This window comes from Mycteria americana, chromosome 15 (assembly GCF_035582795.1).
Source record: "Mycteria americana isolate JAX WOST 10 ecotype Jacksonville Zoo and Gardens chromosome 15, USCA_MyAme_1.0, whole genome shotgun sequence".
NCBI classification, from domain to species: domain Eukaryota; kingdom Metazoa; phylum Chordata; class Aves; order Ciconiiformes; family Ciconiidae; genus Mycteria; species Mycteria americana.
Genome location: NC_134379.1, coordinates 9,258,818 through 9,282,565, shown reverse-complemented (window position 1 = coordinate 9,282,565; position 23,748 = coordinate 9,258,818). Strand labels below are relative to the sequence as shown.

General features: G+C 47.4%; 1 protein-coding gene across 5 annotated transcripts in view; it reads left to right on the top strand.

The window, feature by feature from the left end:
• Nucleotides 1–23,748, top strand: part of CAMKK1 (calcium/calmodulin dependent protein kinase kinase 1) — a 109,286-nt gene that overhangs the window by 8,377 nt on the left and 77,161 nt on the right. For 2 of the 5 annotated variants that reach the window (XM_075518091.1, XM_075518094.1), the window contains exons 1-2: nucleotides 12,052–12,439; nucleotides 14,059–14,118. The exons of 1 other annotated variant lie outside the window; for it this stretch is intronic. The gene's annotated coding sequence lies outside the window, so the exon portion shown is untranslated. Of the gene's footprint in view, nucleotides 1–12,049; nucleotides 12,440–14,058; nucleotides 14,119–23,748 lie in introns of those variants that run through there. 2 more of the 5 variants (XR_012777986.1, XM_075518095.1) reach the window with 2 other exon arrangements.

Sequence of the window (23,748 nt, the reverse complement as noted above, 5' to 3'; positions counted from 1 at the left end):
TGTCATGAACTTCAGTGCTCTCAGCTGGCAAATCAGGCCATATTACCACTGTGCACTTACATGTTAGAGATACCAGGCACCTCTTCCAGCATGTTTCCATAACTCTAATCAGGCTTATGCTTTTTCCTTTGTCATACAGTATTGATGTGAGCAGTGCTTGTAACTTGCCTTGAAGCAATAGTAAAAAGGCATGGTTTATTCATAGCAATTGTTGGGATTCCATTCCTTAATGCCAGATAGATTGATTTAAGTCAGACTGCAGAATGGAACTGGCATTTTTGTTAATTTTCAGAGTTTCCTGTTTCCAAGGAGCCAAAAAGTGGCTATGCTCTATCTGAATGCCACTGCATCTGTCTGCCATCCAGAATTATTATCACAGATGCAAAAGGGCAATATAAGGCTATGCCCCACCTGTGGGAATTGGTTCTTCTGTGGCATGTCCTCCCAGCCACCAAACGAATGAATGAGCAAAACCAGTACAGCTTTCCGCATGCTCTTCCAAACATCTGTCTGCTTGCCTCATTGTTTCTTGTGTTAAGAGCATAAACTTCACAGCAGGGAACAGTGTTTTCTCAGTACAGCATCAGGCACAGGTGATAACTGTGTCTGAAATGCCACAGTGATGGAAAATAAGCCTCCAGATCAGAGGCAAAGAACTGCAGATGCTCTGGGGATGCAAGGCCAAAGGCTGTTTGTTAGCTAAAGTGATGTCTCTGATTTGACTTGAGTAGTGTGTTGCTGGGCTGCCTTTGGTTCAGCGCCTGCCTAGCTTCCCTGGGGAAGCCCCTTTCCCTCATACCCAGAGAGGTCCCTGGCTCTTGCTGCTCTCAGGGCTGAGGCTGCTTGCCCTTGCTTGCTGCTCACAGTGGGTGCACCAGCCTCCTGGCTAATGGCATGGCTGCAATGACAAGGTATTTTTGAGTTTTTGCTGTGGGCTGGATAAAAACACCTGGATTCACTGAGGGTGTGCTGTGGTTACTGCAAAGTGCTGAGAGTCTCATTCCACTAAGATCTTGTGGAGGAAAGGAAACCTTCCAGAGTCTTTAATATTCCATGTTCTTTAGGTATGAATAAATATTTCCTTGGCCTGAAACATTCTCCTGCTGTGAAATCCGTTCCAGTCTCTTTGTCTAAGACAATCAGTCTCCTTCGTTCCCTCTCTCTTCCCATGCCCCAGCTTTTATTAACCTAGAAATGTGCTGACACTTCACCATCAAACTGGTTTCTAGCATGTTAGGGAGCTCTGCAGAGCATCTTTGCAAGTTGTCAGTGTAGCTGCATGCAAGAGAAGAGGAAGGTGGCTCAGAGTTGATCATCTCCTGGGGAATTTGTTCTTCCTAGCTGAGGGCTTTCTGCAAAAGTGTCTGACAGCTCTGTCCATGTGTATCTGTTCCCCTCTAAAGGAAGGGTGTGGGATTGGGGAGTCAATGAAGAAAGATTTCATCATTGTGCTTTAATACATTTATTTTGGCAGTGCTCCCTCCTGTAGAGAATCCCTGTCCCATCATGCAAGTGTACTGATTTGAGCCTCTTTGAAGCTGTCTGTTCCACCGTCATGACCTGTGGATCACTCAGTGCTGCTGCAGTTCTTGTTCTACTTTCTTAGCAAGAAGCGTGTGACTTGTACTAAGCCCCTTCCTGCTCCATTCTGCAGGAGGCTGAGCTGTCTAACACTCTCATAAGAGTTTTTTGTTCATCTGTGGGATTTCTGCAGTCCCTGGATTTGGTGGCAGGTGTGGCTCCTGAGGGGCAGAAGGCCTGAGTGAAGCCCCTGTGGTTTTCAGGAGCAGGTACAGGTGACTGCACTGTTCAGGATGGACTGAGCTCCTGTCAGCAGCTGAAGGCAGCTTGCTTGTACCTCAACAGTTAATATCTTGAACCAAACTCATCCCAGCCCAGCCACTCCTTACTTGCTGACATTGAGAAGCACCATTTCCAACAGTAACTTGGCTATTCCAAAGTCCTTGACCTCCTCTGAACCTTTCTGCAGCCCTGGTATCTTCCAAGCTGAGCAGTGCTGGCAGTTGGGAACTCTGGTGTCCAGGCTGAGGCATTTGTGTCAGACAGCTGAGGCAAATGGCATGTCTGTTCTCCTGATGGCTTCCAACCTCACAGGACCTGGCTCTTCCTGCCCTGCAGAGCCCCATCCTCTTGCTTAGACAGTCCTGTGGAGATTCACCAGAGCTAAAGGCTTTGTGGGGATCAGCTGAGCAGCTCCTGGAGGCAGGCAGGAAGCCAAGAGCTGGAGCACAGGCTGCTGAGCAGGAGGGGGTGTGGAGAACTGGGGAACTTATGGTTGGACTTGATTATCTTAAAGGTCTTTTCCAACCTATACGATTCTGTGAAGCCTGCCCAAAAGGGACTCTGAAGATGCTCTGAGGTCACTGCTAAGTCTGAGGCCACAGCAACACTCAGTTGGGAACCTGACCTGCAAAAGCTGGAGCCTTAAAGGATGTTACAGGGAAAGGAGTGCAACACCCCTTTGTCATGGTGAAGACCTGGGCTATATGGCCTTGGGAATTCACATCCTCCCTGCCTTGTTCCTGTGCAAAGCTGGGGCTGTTGGGAATGCAGTACAGCTGCTGCAGTGGCTGTCACTGTGACCAGCTGAAACTGGTCAAGGAGTAAGTGTGACACCATCAAAATCCCAGAAGCAAACCAGTCTTCTGATTGCTGGGTCACTTATTGAGAAAGAGCTGGGTGCTCTCTGGGCTTGTCTGTGGGAAATGGCTGTCTCTGACCAAGTGTAAACCACAGCCTTGCTGTTCTTTGTCCTAGTCCCTTTCTCCATACCAAAACTGCCACAAGCTGTGATCCTAGTAGAAGTGATGCCCAAAGTGTCTGTGGGCTTTGGGTCCCTTCCCTTTAGACTCCTCTGAAAACTGCAATGATAACACCTCCCAGGCATCTGTGGTGATGCTGATGAAAGGAGGTTCCTTGCATTGAAACCAGATGGACTGCAGCTGCTCCTTCATGTATGAAGCTGGAAGCTGTTGGGCTTGCCACACCTCTCCCAGATGCTGGGGAGCAGCTGCTCCTTCCCCTGGTGCCAGGCAGGTCCTGCATGTGGCTCTGCAGTGTATTAGACCAAACATGCTCTGATGATTAGGGTGGGCAGTCTCTCTCCTGTCAAACTGTTTGTTCTGGCTACAATTTTGTCTGCTTGGAAACTTGTCACTTTTCTAGCCTTTCAAGCCCACCTCCCAGAGAGCATGGGAATTGTAAGTATTTAGACATATAATAAGAATAATGTAATTAAAATCCTTAATTTTATTTTTCTTGTTTGAGTTTTTTAATTCCTTTGATTTAAAGGGTGGTAGTAGCTAATTGGATTCTGGGCCAGACTTGCACAGGCAGCCAGGGGGGAAGGGACTGCAAATGAGCCTAGTCAGGAAATTGCACATTTAAATATAGTTCTTGGTAGGGTCAGCAAAACACCCAAGGGACAAATTAAGAATAAAATTTCTGCTGTAATGTGTTCATTTAGCTGCAGACATCATCTTAAGGGAAACAAAAAGGAAGCTTGGGAGTGAGGGGAACAAATTGAAGGGTAGGTGTCCCTTCTGCAGTGCATCTGTGTACTGCTGCAGGTCTCTCCCAGGCAGTAGCATCTTTCTCCTGTCCTCTGAGTTGGCTGGTGCATTGGCCGATTCCAAGAAGAAACCACTGAAGGCATTTTTGGGTTTGGAGGGGGGTTGGTGGTTTTACTGGAGGATGTAAATCCATAGTTCACATAACACTATGGGGCTGCCATTGCTGTTATCAGTTTTGGCATGAGTTGCCTGGGTCACACTGTTCATTAGGTCATAGGCAGATGGGACCAACCACCACCTTGTCTGCACTATTTGGGTTAATGGGGGACAGCTTTCCCTGTGAGGCTGCTGCTTTCTTCCCAAATGGGTGGGTGGGATGGTGCTTCCCACCTCTGTGGGTACTGACCAGTTTCCCTGAACTGGTATGCTGGGAAGGTGATTGGAGTTGGTGGCAGGAGGTGGATTCAACCTGAATAAAGGGAATTCAGGGAAGTGAAGTACTGGATTTGTCCCTTTGGAAATCTGCAGCCTTGTGTTTTTCCTACTGGGACCTGTGACCCTTTCAGCAGAGGGACAAATCATTGTCCCTGCTGTGGACATGAGTGAGGAAAGCAGTGTGTAAAGCAGCCAAAGCCTAAGATGCAGGACACAGCATGTCTGGAGTAACCCCTGACTGAAAGCCAGCACTGCTTTTGAGTTTGACTAATGTGGGCATTAGTTTTCCAGCCCTGCTTGTCCCTTGGTTCCTGCATGGCCAGTGGACTGTGCAGCAGAGCTCACCTCCTCCTTGGTGGCGCTTTAAGAACAGCCCGAATTAGTCCTTGGCAATTTTAATTTCTCCTTAAGGCTCAGATAAAGAAATACTGCTGGTGATGGGGGGAGGGGAGATGCAGAAGAGCAGCTTGGTTTGTGTTTCCCAGGACCTCAGATCCAGCCTTTCAGTGCTCTCCCTTTGATTTTAACCATCTCCCCAGGGGAAGGCCATGTGCTCAGGGAGGCAGAGCTTGTCAGGAATGAGGCCTGATCCTACATCCCTCCCTCTCTGGTGGGCTGCAGAGCTGTTGGCTGTTCAGTCTAGCTGGAATAAGATTTTATGAAAGCTGTGGACCTCCAAAGGTGCAGTGAGGAGCTCATCCCACCCTGCCTGCAGCTTTTCGGAGCTCTCTATCACATTTCCTGGGCAAGTTTCACAGAGCCAAATTAAGAGCTCTGTGTGCAGCCTGAGTATGGTATTTGGGTGCCTTCAAAACCTGCTGGAGGCCTGTAACTGGATGACTTTCACCTCATCATTTATAAATGGCATGCAGGAAATACCTTGGGATCACAGAGAAACAGTTGAAACCTTGAACTTGGAAGGCTGCAAACCTGGAAGACAAATGAAAGGAAGCATTAAAGAAGGAGCAAAATGTCTTTTTTTTTTTCTTAAATCTGGGAGTATAATTAATCTCCTGAGTGGTCGGTTTGTCACAGATGCTGTATATTGTATGAACCCTTTGAAAAATCAGACCTCAAAGGATAGCCCTGTGTCACTTGATAGGGTTTGCCTTGCTGCTCCCTAAACAGACATAGTAGGCTGCTTTGTGCAGGTGCCAGTTGGGGCTAGACTTTCAAGGGAGTTTAGCACCCACTTAAATGCACTGGCCTTTTGGGGATAATTTCTTACACTCTCTTTTTAGTGCCTGCTTTGATTATAAGCTCTTTGAGCCAAAGCTTGCCTTCAGTGTGCCTTGCAGCATTAAGCACAGTGGGGCAGTGAGCTCTATATTAATTGGTGCTGTTGCTAGGCTATTGAAAAGTTGTAATAACCTGGCCAAATTTTCAAGTGCTGGTCTAGGCTCTCTGCCTGGATGTCAAAGAGGGAAAGCTAATTACAGTGTGAACCAAGGAGAACAGGCTGGCCTGAAGGAAATGTTGTTAAGGTTCTCCTCAGGCCCCAGGTCAGCCCATGTCAAATCACAGCTGCATCAACCTCTAAATTTCTTCCTCCTTCAGTTAAATTACCACCAAGTGATTTCTTGCAAGTGTAACCACCTTTTATACCAAGAGAATGAATACTGGCTGTTTTCTCTAAATCCAGATAATAGATGTTGGGCTGGGATTGCAGAAGCAAATAGAAGAGGGCAGTTTCTTCCCTTGCCCTTCCTTCTTGCTCTGTAACACTGTGCAGAGTATTTGTGTTGTCTTCCTGCTGACCCTGTGCTGAGGTCTACCATGGGGCAGTCAATGCATGTGGGATTTATCCTCTCTAATACCATATGAGATGGGTGTTGGGGAAGCCTGAACTTCCCGGTGTGCCTGGCAGGTATGGCAGAAATAGTGGTTTCTGTGCAAGTGCTTGTCATGTTGCAGAGCTCAATTCCCTACAGTGTGTGGATGCTGAAAAAATAAATAGCTTCAAAATGGTGGTAGACAGATTCAGAGATGCTCTCTTGGGGCTCCCTGAGTGACTGCTTGAAGCTGGGAGGTGCTGTCAGGAGGATGAACTCTAAACTTTTCCTGATTATCATTACTATTTTTAAGCTCTTAATTTCTGCACCAGCACTCCTCCAAGCATCTACTACTGGCCCCTGTTGGAGATAGAAATCAGGGCAAGGTGGATATGTGGCCTGACTCAGTATGGCTTTTCCTAGAAACGATCTGCTGGCTTGTTTTCTAGAAGCTCTTGAACTACATCTCAAACTTAGTGCTGGTTCAGGAAGGAAGAGCAGTCACGAGTCCATAATGCATGTGAGTGCAGAGTTTCATCGTTACCTCTTGCAGCTCCTTCTCAAGATGGGAGGTCTTGGTGTCAGCTGGGGCCAGGAGCTGGGACTAGAACCATGTAAATCAGAGCTTGCTGTAAAAAAAAAAAATATTTAACCTGGTTTCCTTCTGAAACCAGACCCTGTGTGAAAGACAAGCCAGACATCTGCTGTGTATCTGTCAATCCTTTCTCCCACCCTGCCACCTATCAGCTTCTGGAGCCTTTGTCCTCCTGGACCCAAGTGTCTTACAGTGGTTAAGGCTTCAAAGATTTGTTACAAGTTTTCATGGAAATGGATGGCTGGTTAGGGGGGGAAGATGTTATGGTGAGGGGCTCCAGTCATTAGTTCTGCTCATATCAGGACAAGTGACTTAATGCTGCTTCTCTCATCTTCAGTCTCTCTCCTGCCATCCTTCTAGTGCCATTCTTTCCCTTTGCCTGCCAACAATGCTTGGTCCTGAAGGATCCTTGTCTTGTGACTGTTTCTGAGGCTGAGCAGGGACTGCTCTGGTTCGGGGCTGGGCTGCTGGGGGGGGCAGTGCTGGTCAAAGCTTGTGTCATTTTGCAGGAGCAGCAGGGCAGCGATGCTGGGATGCTTGGAGACCGAGCCTCAGAGCTGCTGCATGCTTTCTGCGACGGAGCAGAGAGCTTGGGGGGACTGGCACGTTGGAGGTGCAGGATGCAAGTAGCTTGCCTGACCACAACTTTGTACAGAAACCTTAACTCTAAGAAGACATTGTAGAAGCCTTCACAGGACAGCCAGCAAGGCTAACTTGCATGATGCCACACTGCCATGCTGTTGCTACACCAGTTCAGTTGGTGTTAGTTTTCATCCTCTAGGATGGTCCATCTCGGACTGTGGTCTTTCTGAGACCATTCCAAGCCTTTCTGAGATCATTTTTCCCCCTTTAAAAGCTCATATGGGGAGTGAATATGGAAAAGAGAAATCCCTGAAAGATAAATAATCCTACAATTTTCAGCTGGGCACAGCTCCCCAGAAAACAGAATTTCTGGTGCTCTTTTTAACACTTCATCATCCTCCAGTGGTCCCTGGGCAGGCAGCATTGAACCCCTGTGGGAGAGAGGGAGGAAGATGCTGTGTTTCGACATTGGAGTGAACTGAACAGTGTCAGATTCAGGCACAAGCTTACCTGTGTGTCTTGGATCACAAACCATTGAAGGATTCTGTGGGATGTTTGCATGTGGGTGAGGAGTAGGCAAATGCAGTTTGACTTGGGTGCTGGCTAATAAAGAGTGTAGCACAGAAAATAAAATCCTCAGAGGAGATTTAATAACTGGGGAGAATAATTGTAAAGTACTTCAGAATATTAACCAATGGCTGAATGTCTCTAATTAGCTTAATGAAGCTGGGTGGTTGGGTTCTTTTTTTTAATGAAACAGATGGGCAAAACATTATGCACAAAAAATGAGATCTGAATACAATGAATGCATTTAATTAGCAAATAAAAGACAGAGAAAGGGTTTGTTTTTCAACTGGAGAAGGGAGAGATTAGTCTTCACTGAATGCTGAAGAAGAGCCTTAAATGTCATGGTTTCTCAGAAGTCTCAGATTGTTACAATTATTATTTGTAATGGCTTGGGTGTTTGAGATGGGAGTCAGCTTGGGGCTGGCCGTGCTTGTGGGGAGATGAGTGGGCGCTGGTGGCAGCAATGCCTCGCCAGCCCCAGCACTGCTGCAGTGGCACGGAGCATTCTGTGGCTGCTGTTGCGGGTTGGATTCCCCAAGGGCAGACTCAGTAGCAGTAATAGTGCTTAACCCACTGCTCCAAAGCTTTTTACTTAAGTGTTCATATGTGATCATCTCTGTTTTGCAGAAGGGGAAAGCGAGGAAGCAGTAGCTCGATGTTAAGCAGGGCGTAAGTTCAGTGTTGAATATATGGTGCTGGTCAAGGTGCCCTCAGTATTCAGGACTCCTGCAGAGTGTTTCCCTGGTGGCCTGTGCTTGTATTGTCCGTGCCTGGAGTTCCTGCAGCCACGCATCTAATGCTGCTGGCCCCAGTCAAAAAGATCAATTCTCGTCACTGATTTCACTGGCCTTGCTGCAGTGCTGGCTGCTGTCCCTGTTGGTGCCCTTTACAACATGTACGCTCTTCTGCTAATCTGTCTAACCGGTCTTGCTGTGCCATGGAAACCTGGTGCAAATCAATGCCTTGCCTCTCCAGACAGGAGACTCCTTTCCATATGAACCTCAAGTGCTTATGTAGGTGTGTAACGTAGATCTGTAGTATCTCTGAGTCTTGCCAAGGCTGGGAGCATTTGCTCCAGTCTAATATTATAAGCTGAACAAGCCATTTTGATATTAAGCCTATAATAATAACATCTTGTAGCTAAAGAGTATGTTTTTCCCCATTGGTGGATTACTCAGCTCTGTTCTTTTAAGGCAGTGTTTAACAAAAGCAGAGACTTTCCCAGACTATATTTAATTAAACAGAGCTCAGAGATCTCTTCCGCTTCATTTCAATGCTGTGACTGTATCGCTCTACAGTCTCATCTCTGGGGCAGTTAGAAATGGAGCTTGTGCTCTGCCTGCACACAGGCCAGGTGGGTCACTGTCTCCTGCCCAGATGTGCCTGTCCAGATGTGCCCAATGGTATGCTAATCCTGGAGGGGCTCACGTATTTAGGGACCCACAGGCTCCAGCTGCTCTTTAGTATGATGGGGAATATGGCACTTTGGGCAGCCTCTGAAGCTGGATGTGGCCCATTCGAGTAGCAGCTCAACTAACAGGCTTTACATTACAACTAAGACTTAGGGTCCTAATTTCTACCTGTTTCATTTTTTGTGGCTGATGTTAGGTATAGGAGCATTTGGAGTATGATGGCTTGGTTATCAACAGTTAGATACAAAGTGAAGACTTTAATTTGAAGGCTCCTTATTTCTGCCTTAGGAGGTATCTGAGCAGATGGTGATATGCTCTGGTTTTGCTTATTGTTGCAGATTATTTGCCAGATAATTTTTCTGACTAATCCTTTGGCCTGTAGACTGTTTAAAATCCTGGAGTCAGGTTTCTGGTAAAAACACTTGTGTTTGCAAATTTTAAAATCTGTTCCTGTGCCTGCTTGCTGATGTCACTGTGAGCAGGAGGCTTCTCTGGGTGGCAGATGCCCTCTGCTCTGTGGGAGAGGGGCAGCTCCTAAAGCAGAACCTCCCTCCCAGTGGGAGGATGGGAAGTAGCACCTTCATGCCTGGTTTTGGGTTTATTTTATTTTAAAGTGTGGTATGGCTGAAGTCCTAATGTCAGCATCAGTGCTATCATACTGACCTCCCCTGAGGTCTCATTGCTGTTACATGTGGCATGGTAAGGAGGCAGTCCTGCCAACACAGAGCTTGTGTTTTGTGCAGGTGGTGCTGCATAACTTCACCTGTGCAGAGCAGCAATCAGGTGATTTGCCTGTATGTAGCTGGGCAGGATGCTGGTAGCAGCACTGATGGTGGTACTGCAGCCACCAGCACAGATCTCCCCCTGCTGAAAGGCTGCTGTGATTTCCGCCCCCCCCCCCCCCCCCCCATCTCTTGCCACCTCTCCCTTTTAAAAAAAAAAAATTCTCTTGGATGTCTCTGGAGAGCTGGCTATGGTAACTGCTTGACTGATTTATTCTAGTATTTTAACATTTACTGGATTTACATAACAGCCAAACAATCTGTTTCAGGAGTTTAATATAAACCCAACTCTAGTGAGTCACATCCATGTTAGCAATAATGCAAAGGGAGGCAGCTGGGGGAGTGAGGAGGTGACTTTTTCTGGGTTTCTTCATGGGAATATCTGGCTGCCTAAAATATCTCTAACACCTCATAGCCGAGTGATGCTGCCAGTTCTCCTCTGCCATCAGGGAGTTGTTCTGAAACTTTGAAAGAGCAATGGGTGCGTCACATCAGTGCTCCTGTTGCTGCTCCTAGCCAAGCTTGGTGGCCTTTCCAGAGGCACCCAGGCAGTGCTGTGTGTCCCTGGTGCTCTGCAGCCTCGTGGTGTGTTAGGTACCTTTACCTGGTGTGTGCATGTTTGAAAGAGAGGGAGCGTAACTATGAGAGTTGCAGGATAAAGCCTGTAGTGATTTGCTGCTTCCTTTTTCAGTTAAAAAAGCACGTAGCCTTTGTTTGTGCCAGAACTTTGTGGGCCAGGTCCTCAAGGCATGCAGATCAGCGCAGCAGCAAGCAGGATGCTGATGTGTACCAGTGGGCATCCCTGCTCTCCTCCTGGGGTCTGGCTGCACCAACCCATGTGCGGGCTTTGGGGGCTGGAGTGGGTTTGAGCCCAGCTGGGTGAGAGCTGGCCCCGTGCAGTCACGGCAAAACGATGGAGCAGTCAGAGTCTTCCTGCCCAGGCATCAGCCACATATGCAGGACTTGTTCCTTGGGGACAGCAGGAGTGAGATCTATCAGGAAGATTAACAGTTCCCTAAGTGTGGTGCATAACCTGCTGCTTCAGGTCCTATCCAGGCAGAATAATTTTGGGACTCCTTCAGTTGTCTCATACAGTTATATGAATGCAGCAAACCTCTGGAGCACCTCTGCTGTGGGCAGCCTGGCCCTCCCTGCTCCAGAGGCTCTGTCACCTGTGTAATGGTGGGGTTGTAATGTGGTCAAGCAAAAATGGGTCTCCAACTTGAGTTGTCCTTTAGGAAGATCCAGAGCAAGAGACTGCAGGAATGGAATAGCTGGGTTTGCATTGCTGCCTGGGTTAGAGGTTGTCTGTTCAGCTAAGCAAGTGATTCTCTTGCTGCAGCTTGCTTATTTGAATTCTTGTCTTTAGAAAGGAAAATAAATGCTGGCTGATGAGATCCATTACAGCACTAATTTTAGAGCATGCCAAACATGAGGAAATTGTTTTCAACCTTCAGTCTCATTTCTCCTTTATTTCCCTTCTCCATTTGTGAAAACCGCCTTTGTCATTCTTCTAAATGCCTGGTGATGTCCTGCTCACTGGTATCTTCAGGCATTCTCCTCCAGCCCTCTTCTGATATTTTGTTCAGCCACTTGACACTGCTGTTATAAAAGCTTTCTCCAGGGCCGCAGGCAGCAAGCACTTGGTCAGCTGGTGCAGGATGCCAGCAGAGCCCCCTGCAAGGCTGGGGGGAGCAGGGGAGGCAGCATCAGAGTGGAATTTCTTGTCTTTGGGTGCCCAGGCAGTTGCAAGTCTTTCCAGCCCCACCCCAGCCTGCTTTCTCGATGAGCAAGAGGGAAAATACAAATTTCCCTCTGGTCTGTTGAAGAGTTTAAAAAGGAGTCCCAAAGCTTCAGTGTGTGTCCTTGGCACTAATGAAAACCTGAGTTGTTGCTCAAGAGGATGGAGCGGGCAGTGAGTTAGGAATCAAAATGCTTGATCAGTGCTGGAGGGAGATTTTTAAAACATGATTGCTTTTCACTGGCTGGAGGCTCGCACTGGTTTGAGAAGAGCCTGGATGTTTAACTGGTGGTCTCCTTTGAAACCTTCAGGGTGGCTGCAGACACCAGTGCTTCCTTTAGCACTGCTCCTTGCTCACAGTGTTTAGCAGAGTCTGTCTGAGCTCTAGATTAAAGTTGGTGGCAAAAGTCCAACGTTTCACCCCATGCAATTTTCAGAAGCTCTCTGGAATATGTTTCATGGGTTTGGCTACCAAACATCCCTGATAGCAGCTGCTGTGACCATTAGCAGACAGATTGCTGAAAGACTTGGTGCCTGCCCTGAGAGGGGCTTTGAAAACCTTCCCTCTCCTGCCCCCAGCTCTCACCCTTCTCTCATCTGGAGAGCCCGGTCCCCTGGCAGCCAGTGGTGGCCATATCCCTCAAAAAGAGCTGTCTCTTGCCCTGGCTTCTTGTGCCGGAGACCGGTGAAAAAGTCCCTACTTCTAGCAATTATCACTTCATGCCTTCCCTGGATGCGCTCTGAGCCCTCCGGCTGCTCGAGATGTCAGCCCGTGGGAATTCGGCAGAGGAATGTCTTCATAGTCAGACTTTGTGAATGTGGCTGAGATAAACCCTTTACTGAACTAAATGCAGTAACAGCTAATCCCTTGGAAACAGTCACCTGGGCCCTGCGCGATGAAAAGAGGCTTTGCTGCTCTGATTAACAGCACTGGCAAGAACATTAACTCACTTTTCTTTGGAAATGAAAAGCACCTCTCCAGGAGAGTTTAAGGGATTAGGTACCAGCTGGAATATTAAGGTAGGTTTTTTTGCACCTTCCTTCTAATATGTAGCTTAAAAGCCCGTTCAGCCCTGATGGGATGGGTGATTACAGCTGAGTGTCTCCATGCCATGGTAGAGAAGAGACTTGATGTGGTGCAGAGGCCAGTGTGAGATCGGTGTCACCTGAGGAGCTTCCCTGAGGACGGCAGCGGTGAGCAGCTTCTGGCACTGACTGCCTATGCTGGGGTGTCTTGCAGGGTGTGAGGGCTCAGTATTGTAAATTAAGCCCTGTCAGACTGGGCAGCCCCCACCTAAAGGGCTGAAGCTCATTTAAGCCTTGCTAAGAGCCAAATGACCCTGACCTTTTCCAGCCCCTTCTTTAGCAAATGCTGAAGGCTATGGAGAGCATTCCAGCTGTTTTGACAACTCCACTTTCCTTTTTTGGGGAAGATTTTCACTGATTTCTTTATTATTTTTTAACACAAGACTTGGTTTCAGAAGCCTGAACTAGAAATTCCATCTACATTAAAAGCAAAGTTCTTGTACTTCAGTGAAGGCTGCTTTGGGCTGTATTTTTGAGGCCAGGCTTTTATCTTGGTGTTGGTTTCCATGAGGCTGCATGCCCAAGCTCTGCCCTGGCAGGAGTGCAGCCTGACCAGAGAGCATCGCATGTGATGCTTGCTGATGAAGGCTGTTGACCAGCAGCCTGGCTGGCTGAAGGGATTAAAACAGGTGTATAAAATTTGTCTATAAAATAATGTAAGATTGAGAAAAGATTGAACACTTGTATTAAGTATTTGTTGCTCAGAGCAGGTTTGAGTGCTCAAAATACTTCCAAAATCCTGTTACCTTTCAACCTGTCTTCTACTGAATTTTCTATTTTAAGTAAATAGCACAGAGTTAGCTCAGAAAGGAAAAGATACAAGTATCACTGTTCAAAGCGTGCTTTACTGGTTAGATATTTATGGGAGACATTCAGGAAATGAGCAAACACTTGAAAGTATATGTATTATTTATTATTGTAGCTGATTAATTACCACTTGAAACCTTTTGGTTGGTGTTATGGCTCTGTATACTCTTCAACAAGCAATGTTCCAGCAATGTATATGCTGGCATTTGTCCCAGTTGAACATTGCAGGAGATGAAAGTGCTGCAGTTGATTTATGGAAGTTGGGAGTTTGAGCAGTGGAAGATGACAGTGTGGCACTTGGTGCAAACACTGGTGGAAGTGAGTGAGATCTGCAAGCGGATGGGACCGGTGAGACACTTGGTGGTGGCTCAGTCCTCCCAGCACCTGGATGAGGAGTTGCTGGCCCCATTTTGGGGAGAAGCAGCAAGGTGGGGTTAATGTGTCTGACTCTGTGTGATGACAGTCAGGAGTAACACTTGGCTCCCAAGCACTGGGCTGCCATAAGGGGCTTGGGCTCCCTGCTTCTACAGTGGTGATTCCTCCTCTGGACTGGAAAAGAGAAGCGCAGACTAACTGCTTGAAAAAAGGAGGTGACTTCTACCTGTCCCAGCTGTGCAACTGGTTCTGAATCCATGGGCTCGCAGGGCGTGCTGTGCAGCAACCTGCTGGCTCCACATCCTCTCTGGACACATCGTTAGATCTTGCTATATGTAAGACCATGTACCACCATCTCTCTTCCTGCCCAGGTTCCCGAGCTGTGACTGGAAAACTTCTTTAATTCATGTGAAGCCCACCCAAAGCACTGGGTGAGCAAAGCACAGATCCCATCTAGCAGTTCTTCCCTAAGCAATATGTGCTCTTAAGCATTTGCTTAGCTTTAACAAGACCTAAGCAAATGAGGCATGTGTTGAGGTAGTTATTTAGTTCTAATCTGCACATCTGGAAGAATAATACGATAAAATCACAGTGGAAGGGGTGGTGGGACTCCCTCTGCCTTCAGCAAAGTAGATGGGATGCTCAGTTGCAATGGGAAGAGTCCCCTTCCCCTTGCTATTGCTAGTGTAACTGGAGGTGGGTCCTTTCCTTGAGCGTCAGCCATCCCCACAGGGATATGGTCATTTAATCCTTCTGCAAAAAAGTTTGCAGAGTGCCGCAATCAGAAAAGTTCCTTAATCAAATGACTCCTGCAGGAGAGGAGTGAGGGGGCCTGGAGAGGAATGGAAGAGTCATAAGAGATGTAGGAAAATGCTTTTTATGGAATGAATAATTTTTGGTGCAGAGGCGGCAGCGTTGTATTTAATTCTAATTTGGGGGTTTTTTTGGGAGCGCGTGATTGATGCCCAACGTGGGGTGCAGGATGTTGTTTCTCAGCAGGCTGTCGTTCCTGCACTCCATTTACCTGCCAGCACTCCTGCAGAGACTTCTCTCTTTGGATGCCGTTAACTCATTTCCCACGACGTGTCCCTGCAGCCCCTCCTGGGAGCTGGCAGCACACGAGGGGCCCCGTCCAGTCCCCACAGCTGTGGGGAACCACTTTAGGGTTGTACTTTGGCTTGTTTTTCTTGGGTGTACTTTTGCACTGGTGAGCAGGAGCCTTCCTGCTGTAAGTCTAGCTGTGGCTTGCCACTGATGGGCTGGGCACAGCCCAGTGCTGCTCAGCCCTGAGCTGGCTGATGTCCCATCAGCTCCGAGCTTGCTCCTGCCCATGTGATGTGGTTTTACCTACCTTGCATACGGCATCCCCAGCTCTCCTTTCTCCCTGACGTGGCTGTTGTCTCCCTGGGGAAGGACTAGCTCTTGTTGTGTGTGGGTTCAGTGCCTGGCCTGCAGCAGCATGGGTCCCTGCACAGCATTGTGCCCAGACCCTCCTGGGTCAGGGGAAGTGATGCTGGCACCGGGACTCCTTTCTCTCCCATACTGGCCTTCCTCGGGAGAGGAGGGACTGGTAGTCCTACCCTTATAGAAAGGTCCATTAAGAGTTTTGGTTTGCTGCAGTATAGATTTCGGCCAAATTCTTCCTCTTGGACCTGTCCCCTTAATTAAGAGTGTGTATGTTAAGTGCTGTGAGCCTGGGCAGAGTCTCATTGCAAAGGAAACCAAGAGCATGGGACTTAGGTCAGTCTTTTGTTACTGCTGTACAGGGCTTATGCCAATAACAGCAGCAGAGATTGAACCCAATGCCTGATGAGCTTTCCAAAAGTCTGATTAATCTGTTTAACAACGGAGATGGGTTTTTGTTTTCATCTTTTTTCATGAGAGTTAAATTTTTGTCCCTTTCATAGTTATTGTGGATCATGTAAGGACAGCAGTATTGCTTTCCTAATTGGCTTCAGGTTTATCTCTATCTACTATGTTAAGGGTTTGCAAGAGCACCTGTCACCATGGCATCAGAATGCTTCCTATGCCAGAAACGCTTGATAAAAACATACATATACGTGTGCACACACTTTTTTTGGTCTGTTAGAAAGTGTGAAGACATTGTGCTGGCAGATCATGTTTTTGCATGATTGTATTCCCCCAAATAGTTAGCTTTGCAAATAGCTCTTTTCTGCTCATGCTGGTACTATGGCTCTGGTCCACATGCTGTTGAAGAGAGAGAGACATCTTTCTGATGAGCTTTGGACCCTGTACAAGCAGAATTTTGCATTTCTATTGTTTATGGTTCATACTGTGGGGATGGTGGGGCAGGGTCCTGTTGTGCTGGTGCTGTACAAAGACAGTCGGTGACAGACCCTGACTCAAAAACTTCTTGTCTAAAGGTCAAGATAACAGCAAGGGGAGGAGAGAAGGGTGGGGAAGCAGTGGGGAGAGTACCAATTCTTAGCCAGTCAGACTAAGAATCAGCCTGCCCCTGGGCAGGCCACAAATGCTCTGGTTGGCTTTGTCTAGGTGAAAAATACAGCAGCAGTATGGGGAAGCAAGATACTTAAAGTCAAGATACAGATGTTGAAGGTAACAGGATTTAAAGGCTGCATGGCACAAAATAAAATGCGGCATAGAGCTGGAGGAACCAGGCTACGCAATGTGCACTCAGAAATGTTCCACTATTTATAGCAAAAGCTTCTTCCACTCTTGGTTTCACCTCTTCTTGAATGCACTCAGTGATTGCTTTTCATGTATGAATGCTTGTAAAAATGGAGCTCCCTAAACAGACGGGAAATGTTTATAAGAGTTAATGACTTCAGAGAGCTCTGGTTGTTTAAAAACAGAGTGGTGATGAAGTTGCCTTGGCTGCAGTTGGCAGTCCTGCACGGAGCAGATCCCGTGCCGGTGGGGGGACAGCGCGGTGGTGGCTGCGCACAGCTCTATCCTTGGGGAGCTTCATCATTACTGACTTTACTAACGTGCTTACGGCGGGGTGGGAAGGAGTCTTCCCAGGGGGTGAGAAATCCATGTGAAGTGCTAACCTCTCTTGGATTTGTGCTGTCAGAGCAGAGTGAATGAAATCTCACCAGTGATTTCCAGTTGGAGCAGGATGAAACTCTTAGCCTGAAACCAGGGGCTCGTCGTGGGTGACCAGGGGCTCGTAATGGGTAGGTCTTTATAAAGTGTTTTGTTCTGGGTGTTTTCCTACTGCTTCTTTGCTCCCCACTGTCCTCTTTGAATTCAGCTACCAGGAAAGAGAGCTGCATCAGTGTGTTGCCGGTTACCCTGGGGGCAGACCTGCCTTCCCTGCAGGTGGGCTGCGAACAGCTGAGGGAGTATTTCCAGGGGTGAGACTGTCCTTATGTCTCTGCAGCGGACTCCTAGAGAAAGGGATTAAGGATAAGAGTAAGCTCCTTTCTGCCTGCCTCTCTCCTTCCCCAAGGTACAGCTATTTGTCTGCTGAGAGGATCCGTCTGTCTTTGGGTTTGCTTTTCTACAGTGCCAGAGATGTAAGTTCAAAGTGCTGCAGCAGCGTGCTGGTTTGTAATCCTCCAGAAGCCAGCGAGTGCCTTGTGTGATGGCCAGGAGAGCTGGAGGTGGCTGGTGGAGTCTTTCTGCCTCATCACTCCTTGGGAGAGTGGCTTGGACAGAGACAGACATGTGGAGCGGTTATCTCAGCAGGGAGCAGACAGATCTCATGATGTTATAACTGTAGGAGAAGAGCTGGTAATTACCCTTTATTTTGAAGGATGCCTTTAGTGTAGGAGAAGGGGACGTGTTTGCAGCAGTGTGAAGTGGATTTGCAGTGGAACTGCTGTGCACCCTTCTTGAAGGCTGTCAGGTTTTCCTCCCTCCTGGAGACTTTGTTTGTGCATCTGATACAATGGCCATGCAGAGCAATAGATGATGATATGCTGGTGGGATCTGAGCTGTTTGCTTAAATTTGTGTGCACACATGTCTGAGGGTGTGTGTGCCATCCTGGCAGCAGCTGGGTTGTGGTCACAGCTGAGCTGTCAGTCCCGAGGACCTCCATCCAAACCCTTTGGAGGTGTGTGTCAACCCACCAGCAGCTTTAGTGGTGTTTGTTGTAATGATGCTGAAAACAGGCTTATCCTTTGCTAATCTTGTACCTGCACCCACAGGCAACTGTTGTGAGCCTTTGTGGAGATTTTCAGCCTCTTTATCCTTCCTCATCAATGCTGCCAGCTGCTGCTTCTGCATTGTGGTAATTTTGACTGAGTTATAACATCCAGATTTTTCTGGGCTGTTTCTTTGGGTGTAAGCCTCTCCGTCCTCAGGCCAGCCTGTTGTCTGGGCTCTCTTCCCTTCTGCTACCTGAGATGGGTCATTTTCCATGTTAGATTATTTCAGTGGTGAAGTTGAAGTTTTTGCAGGGAAGGCAGGGCATAGAAAGATGGCCAGGAGGCATGGGCAGACATGGTCTAGTGTTTCAGCCAAGGAAGATCACTGCCACACTGTGGCACAGCAGCTGTGGAGCCAAGGCTGACTGTCTTTATGGGATTAAGCCCCATTATCTGGCCTCAGTTTGTGAGAGGTTGAGTTGTGGTCACTGGATTTAGCACAAAAGGGTGCAAGGTTTTCCTCTGGGCCAAAGAGAATAGTGAAGCAAAGCAGCCTCAGCTCTGTGGAAGAAAGCAGGTGGGTGTTGGTGACTGTTAACACCTTTAGTCCAGCACAGGCAAATTGCAAATTCACTCCCTGGCGAGAAGTCTTGATTCTTTTATTTGTTTATGTAAAGGCAGATGCTCACAGGGCTGGCCAGTTAGGTGAAAACCCTGGCTGCGTTCTCCTGCGAGTCTGAAAGATTCAGAAAACCTAAAAACTGTGGAAATGCAGTACTAAAACATTGGTCGTAGTGTGATGCCAGCAGGACAGTGCAGAATGATTTAAATTAGTTCTGTGAAGTTATTCCACTTAGGAGTGTATTTTTTGTGCTGTGTTAATTGAACATGGAGAAATTAGCAGCCCCACAGAAAGGCTGTGCACTGGACTGTAAAACAGATTGAACAGCCTAATCATTTCTGGGGGTGCCCAGGCTGTTTGGGTGCTGCTTTGCTTGTGGCTGCCCTGATGTAGCACAGTGGTACGAGGGGCCTTCGCAGGAGAGACCTGCTGACTGATGTCCTCACCTGGATTTTAGGAAGAGGGCAGAGGGACATCTGCCATAGACCTGCTGTCGGATCTTAAGCTAGCATTTCAAAGGTATCAAGGTGTCTGCTGGTGTCTGTTCAGAAGTATTTATGGGAATTACATCTGTTCCCCAGTGCTCTATTTTCCTGCCCATGAATGTATCCCACAGGATATCTGTGAAGATGAGCGCATTTGTTTTGCAAGGTGCTCGTATTCCTCCAGAATGGAGAGATATTTAAGTACCATAAGTGGTTTAACTTAATGCTTTTGCAGCTTCTTATAAGAGCTTTTGCAAGAGTAACAGAAGGGTGTTGAAAGAGTTTGGCTGCAGTCCTGGCACCTGCCTGTGCTGAGCCCCGCAGGCTCCAGGAGCTGGGCTCTGCCTGTCCTCCCTGCCAGGAGCAGGGCTTGTGTTTGCATTTGCAGGGGTGCTGAGCTGCACGATCTGCTGGTGCCAGCAGCTTGTACGTGCTTAACCCAAGTGTTAGCTGAGGTTGGAGGCGTCTCCAAAGTTGACTTTCAGAACACTTTAAAATGCAAACTCTGAACGTGGTTTTCCTCTGCTGTTTCAGCACAGGCTTTCCTAGCAGTGCTCTATCTTAGCATGACAAGATCAGCAGCAATTACACTGGTGTTGGAAATGGGAGCCCCTTTCTGACCTTGGAGTGCTGCTGCATTAGCATATGAAATGGACAAGTGATTTAGGTAATGAAATGATCTGGATTTGGTCATGGATTGAATGAGATTTCTAGAGCCAATGTGCTTACTCATCAGATGACTCACATCTTAGTCACTTGTAGAATAAGTGCTTCTCTTTTTGGGTGTTTCTAGAATGGCATGGGTAGCAATGAGCTTAAAATTTCCACCTCCCTCTTTGATAATTAAAAAAAAAAAATCTAAAAAAAAAAGATTGTGGGAGGGAAGATAATGCAGTCAAATCAAGGCCTTTGGAAAGAACGGGATGGGATGGTTTATTGGACAGAAGAGGAAACAGCTCTATCTAGCAAGTAAGGTGCACCCCAGGTACTTAGCCTGACTTTTACAGTACTGTGAGACTTTAATATTGCTCTTTGCTTCCTGGTCAGGCAGAGTGACCTCATGCTTCAAATCAGACTTCTCAAGCTGTGTTCTCAGAGTACTCAAGTGAGTCCATGTTGTGGGTAGGTGCAAGTCTGAGCCTATTCTCAAATTCCTGTGCCACCAGCAGTACATAAAAGCATCCTTAGTTGGAAGCTGGTCCCTGAAACTCTCAAGATTGCTGTGCAAATAAAACCCTGCTGTTCTCAACTTTTATTTATACATAATTATATTTTTCATTACCAAAATATTGAAGAAGTTGACTTGAAACCTGATTGTGCAGAAACATGCACATGTTTAAGCAAGTGTAAATATCATATCTGAGAACCTGGGGAAACAATGAAAAATTACTTTGTAATCCACTGCCAGCTTTATCTAGCAAATAAACTGGGATTTTTTTTTCCTTTTTCTTCCTAATCTTTCTCCGTCTTTCTAATCTCAGTCATCCTGCAACAAATATAATGTAGGCTATTCCTGATCTAACCAGGTTCATGATGAATCAGGTGAGCTCAGAGTGGCATGGTGTGATCTCTGCTTCTTGACTTGCATGGCTGGGCGGCAGCTGAAGTGGGAGAGCTGTGCAGGGAGCAACACGGGGCATTGCTGCTGGCTTAGGCACAGGCTTTGCTAAGCTGGTTGTGGTTAAACTCTTACCAGTGCTTCAGATGTTGAAAATGGGGGTGCACTGACTGTCAATAACAGGTCTGTAAGCATGACTCCAGTGCAGATGTTTTGATTTCTGCCAGGAATGATGATGTAGTGTTGTTATAATAAATGATGCTGGAATTACTCTTACAATGGTGTGTTCAGTTATAGGGAGACTACAAAGTCAAATGAAGTAGCCAGAGGTTGGGAATCAGAAATTTGGTATTCTCTTACTGAGCATTGCAGAGCTGTCTGGGTGACCCTGAGCAAGAGTGTCTCTTCCTAACTTCTCTCTGTGAATGTTCTCTTGGTGAATAGGCACCATCTGTAAAACACGAGTAGGTCATGGCAGGTAAATGAGAATTTCCTATTCAAATGTATTGGGCTACAATTTCAAAAGCAGGAAGCTGAAGAATAGGGTTTTATTGTTAAACAGAACTGGTGAAAGGAAAGCCAAAAATAGTTTTCTTGCAAGTGTCCTTTGTCAGATACTAGAGAATAATTCACAGGCTTGTAGGTTTTAAGGTCTCTCTAATTGTCTATGCTAGATCTCTTGGGTCACAAGTGTGGAGGGTTTTACCAGCAGTCCCTTTCGGAGAATTCAAGTCAAGAGGAATTTATCACTTCCTCAAGGAGTTTTCCAGTTTGTTTTGCCTCTTTTAATTGCAGAAGAAGTTTCTTTGTGTTCTCTGTTTTAAAGTGTAAATAATTTACAAGATTGTTGCTAAACCTCACAGGCAAAGGAATTAAACTAATACATGATGATAATAAAGGCAAATGTTAGCAATTTGGTGATGTTACTGCACAGAAAACCTTCCAGGTGAGGTTAGTTCACGTGCAGGGAATACAGATAAAGCTGCCTCCAAGTGCGTTACCTCTGTGGGTTTATTTGTACTTCTGCTTGGTTGATGATATTGGGTGTTTCTGGCATCCCTTTCCAAATGAGCCTCTGTGTGTGTGCCTCCCAGACATCAACAAGCAATTTGGAAAGCACAGGAGATGGAGTACAGGGAGCATGGTAGCTCCCTGCCCCCCCATGCACCCCTCATGGGCTTGAGTGGCCACAGGGCAAACAGCCAGGGTGATTTAGGGCCAGAGAGGGACAAAGTGAGAGGAACTGAGCAGGAGCTGTGTCCAAGTGTTATACTGGAATATCTTCAGCCTATGATGGGAGCAGTGATTTTTGGAAGACTCAATCCAAGCATAGCTGATCTGCGTGACCGGGTGAGACCTTCCCGCAGCCCTCTGCCACGCCACAGCTGGCTTGCGTCCTCACGCCCCATGTCTTGTGTGCAGGCAGCTGCAAACTTGTCCGGACCAAGCCCAGTGCTGTCTCCGTAGTGTGTGTAGTGCCCCGGGGGCTGGCGGGGAGTGCTGGTACCAGGGCAGTGGTGCTGCGGTGCTCTCTCCTTGCTTGCCACACAGAGCTCAAGGTGGCTGTTTGTGTTGCAGCTTGTGGAAGGAAGCAAGCTGGATAGAGGCAGACCCCATCTAAGATGGATGCAATGGGAATTATTTCCTATGCTTCCTTGACATGAGCCCTGCTAGCCTAGAAAGAGCTGTAAATGCAAATGTGGAAGAAAATGCAGTTATCCTCCTCCCCTCTTGGGAAAGGAGCCCTGAGACTGCTCCAGTGTAACTGGGCAGCTCTATTGTTTAGACACATGTGAAACACATTCACCCAGACACTCACATGAGTATTTCCACATTTTTGAGGCTGAGATTTTCAGTGTTGTTCACCCTTCGGCACGTGAATGTTGTCCCTTCTGATGTCCTGAGACCATAGTTAAAGTTCAAGTATGTGCTTCAGTGTTTTGCTGGAGTAGAGCTGACATCTCCATCGCAGAGAGAAGTAGTGTGTTGGGAAACTCAGTGGCTGCATACAGGATAATTGTTCTGGGATGCATCCTGGAAGGTGCTGAGCACCCTGGCTGGGAGCCAGCCAGGCTTTTAAACACATGCTTTGCTTTTTTTATGTTGTTACCAGTTTTGTTCTTTGATTTCTTTTCCCCTGGCAACTAGAGACTGATATCTGAGTAGCCAGAGCAGTGTAATTCATCTGCCAGCGATATCCTGACCTGTACTCCAGGGGTGTCTTGCGGGACATGGGATGGCTGATGGGAGCAGGTATTGCTACTGGTGCCCAAGTCAATTGGCTTCAGATTCTTTTCTGCATTCTCCTTCTGGGCATGGGGCAGGCCAGGCTGCATAAGCAATGCTCAAACTACATTTGTAAACCACATCCCATCTTTCCACGTGTCTCTGCTTGCTATTAAACTGTATAGAATGTATTTCCTTTCCTGCTTTCCCCTTAGACTGTATTTGCCTTTCCCCTGCCTTGAAAATTTTGGTGCCAAACTGCCAAATTCAGGTAGTATTTGGAAGTGGCACCATCTGCAGTAGAGCCCAGGGCAGAGTAGAGATGAGCCTAAAAACCCTCTGTGGGTTGCTGGCTTCTAACTGCCATGGGGTTTTCAGGACATTGTTTTTTGGCTTTGCCTGCTGTGTGCAGGAGAAGGGTGCTACAGCCCTAGTTGGAGACTGGGAAGGAGGCTTTGATTCTGCAAAGAGATGGCCCCATGAGTGCTGCTGTCAATATCGGCTGTGTCTCTTCTGTCCCTATGTCTTCAGCTGGGGAGCTCCTCCTGTACCTCAGTGTGCATTTCTGGGGCTGGGGACAAGTCTGGGGTATGCAAAGCAAGACTAAATCCTGTGTTGCTGTCAAACTGCACCTCCCTCAGCAGGGGATGTCTCCTTGCCAGTGGATTTACTCCTGTCCTCCACCTGTACCTGCTGACTTGATGGCCAGAAATGTGCATTTTTCTGCTGCTCTTGTTGCAGCTCTGCCGAAGTGACAGAGCCATCGGATGGGTTTGCATCATTTCTCATGCTTCAGAAAGAGTCTGGCTGGTTCAGTACAACACGCAGTACTTGTCCTGAGCCACAGAGAATGGGGGAACTGCTTTGGTGTCCCAGGGCAGTGTGGCATTCTGACTGCAGCTGCTGCTCGGCCCCAGACTTACTGTGCACAGCCAGAATCGCTGGGGTGCAACTAGGGTGCCCCGGGGTGGCATTTTCACACTTGTTTTACCAAGTAAAACTGCACTGGGAAACTTTTGTTGGTCCTTCAGTGCTGCAAAGACTTTTTCATGCTCTGACAAATGCTGAGATTATCATCAGCCTAAATTTCTGGAAT